The sequence below is a fragment of the Arachis stenosperma genome, chromosome 3 (genome assembly GCF_014773155.1).
Source record: "Arachis stenosperma cultivar V10309 chromosome 3, arast.V10309.gnm1.PFL2, whole genome shotgun sequence".
NCBI lineage: Eukaryota > Viridiplantae > Streptophyta > Magnoliopsida > Fabales > Fabaceae > Arachis > Arachis stenosperma.
Window position 1 is genome coordinate 77,509,667 of NC_080379.1, and position 2,477 is coordinate 77,512,143.

The window sequence follows — 2,477 nt, forward strand, 5'->3', positions numbered from 1 at the left end:
GCTGGTTAGTTGAACGGAGTTGTGAAAACAACCGATGCCATAATAATGATTTCATACAAGTACAAAAGAACATGGATCACAATTTCGTCCACCAAGTTTTTGGCGCCGTTGCCGGGGATTGTTCGAGTATGGACAACTGACGGTTCATCTTGTTGCTCAGATTAGGTAATTTTCTTTTCAAAAATATTTTTCAAAAATTTTTCTTTTATTTTTCGTTTTTCCTCACATTATTTTCGAAAAAAAATTAATAAAAATACAAAAAAATTAGAAAATCATAAAAATCAAAAATATTTTATGTTTCTTGTTTGAGTCTTGAGTCAATTTTTAAGTTTGGTGTCAATTCCATGTTTTAAAAATTTTTCTTGCAATTTTCGAAAATTCCATGCATTCATATTGTTCTTCATGATCTTCAAGTTGTTCTTGGTAAGTTTTCTTGTTTGATCTTGATGTTTTCTTGTTTTGTGTCTTTTCTTGTTTTTCATGTGCATCTTTGCATTCATATTTTCCAAGCATTAAAAATTTCTAAGTTTGGTGTCTTGCATGTTTTCTTTGCATAAAAAATTTTTCAAAATTATGTTCTTGATGTTCATCATGATCTTCAAAGTGTTCTTGGTGTTCATCTTGACATTCATAGTGTTCTTGCATGCATCTTGTGTTTTGATCCAAAATTTTTATGTTTTGGGTTATGTTTGTGTTTTTCTCTCTCCTCATTAAAAATTCAAAAATAAAAAAAATATCTTTTCCTTATTTCCCTCCAAATTTTCGATATTTTGGGTTGACTTGGTCAAAAATTTTCAAAATTAGTTGTTTCTTACAAGTCAAGTCAAAATTTCAAATTTTAAAAATCTTATATTTTCAAAATCTTTTTCAAAAATCATATCTTTTTCATTTTTTTTCTTATTTTCGAAAATTTTAAAAATTATTTTTCAAAATATTTTTCTTATCTTTTATATCATATTTTCGAAAATATGCTAACAATTAATGTGATTGATTCAAAAATTTGAAGTTTGTTACTTTCTTGTTAAGAAAGGTTCAATCTTTAAGTTCTAGAATCTCATCTTGTAGTTTCTTGTTAGTGAAGTAAATAATTTCAAAATTTTTGAATTAAATCTTTTTATCTTTTATTTTGATCTTTTTCAAAAATTTTATCTTTTTCAAAATTTGATTTCAAAAAAAAAAAAAAATCTTAACTAACTTATTATCTTTTTATCTTTTTCAAATTTGATTTCAAATCTTTTTCAATCAACTAACTAACTTTTTGTTTGTTTCTTATCTTTTTCAAAACCACCTAACTACTTCTCCATCTTCTATTTTTAGAAAAATATCTCTTTCTTTTTCAAAAAATTCTTTTTAATTAATTAATTATCTCAAATTTTAAATTCAATTACATTTATCTCTAATTTTCGAAAATCACTAACCCCTTTTTAAAATTATTTTCGAAATTCTCTTTCTCTTTTCTTTTTCTATTTAATTATTTAATTACTAACACTTCTCTCCACCTCTCTTCATCCAAAAATCCGAATCTCTCTCTTCATTCTTCTACCCCTTCTTTTTCTACTAACATAAAGGAATCTCTATACTGTGACATAGAGGATTCCTCTTTCTTTTCTTGTTTTCTTCTCTTTCATATGAGCAGGAACAGGGATAAAGGCACTCTTGTTGAAATTGATCCAGAACCTGAAAGGACTCTGAAGAGAAAATTAAGAGAAGTTAAACTACAACAATCCAGAAACAACCTTTCAGAAATTTTCGAACAAGAGAAGGAGATGGCAGCCGAAAATAATAATAATGCAAGGAGAATGCTTGGTGACTTCACAAAGCCAATGTCCAAGTTTGATGGAAGAAGCATCTCCATTCCTGCCATTGGAGCCAACAACTTTGAGCTGAAACCTCAGCTAGTTGCTTTAATGCAACAAAACTGCAAGTTTTATGGACTTCCCTCTGAAGATCCTTACCAGTTTTTAACTGAGTTCTTGCAGATCTGTGAGACTGTAAAGACGAATGGAGTTGATCCTGAAGTCTACAGACTCATGCTTTTCCCTTTTGCTATAAGAGACAGAGCTAGAATATGGTTGGATTCACAACCCAAGGATAGCCTGGACTCATGGGATAAGCTGGTCACTACCTTCCTGGATAAATTCTTTCCTCCTCAAAAGCTGAGCAAGCTGAGAGAGGATGTTCAAACCTTCAAACAAAAAGATGGTGAATCCCTCTATGAAGCTTGGGAAAGATACAAGCAGCTAATCAAAAGATGTCCATCTGACATGTTTTCAGAATGGACCATATTAGATATATTCTATTATGGTCTATCTGAATTTTCGAAAATGTCATTGGACCATTCTGCAGGTGGATCTATTCACCTGAAGAAAACGCCTGAAAAGGCTCAAGAACTCATTGACATGGTTGCAAATAACCAGTTCATGTACACTTCTGAGAGGAATTCCGTGAACAATGGGATACCTCAGAAGAAAGGAGTT

The 2,477-nt window shown here is 30.3% G+C and overlaps 1 non-coding gene across 1 annotated transcript; it reads right to left on the minus strand.

Annotated features, from left to right (window-relative positions):
* Positions 1 to 2,162: 2,162 nt before the first annotated feature.
* Positions 2,163 to 2,266, minus strand: LOC130971387 (small nucleolar RNA R71). Its single transcript, XR_009082609.1, has one exon. It is a non-coding gene; the product is annotated as a small nucleolar RNA R71 (small nucleolar RNA).
* Positions 2,267 to 2,477: the final 211 nt, after the last annotated feature.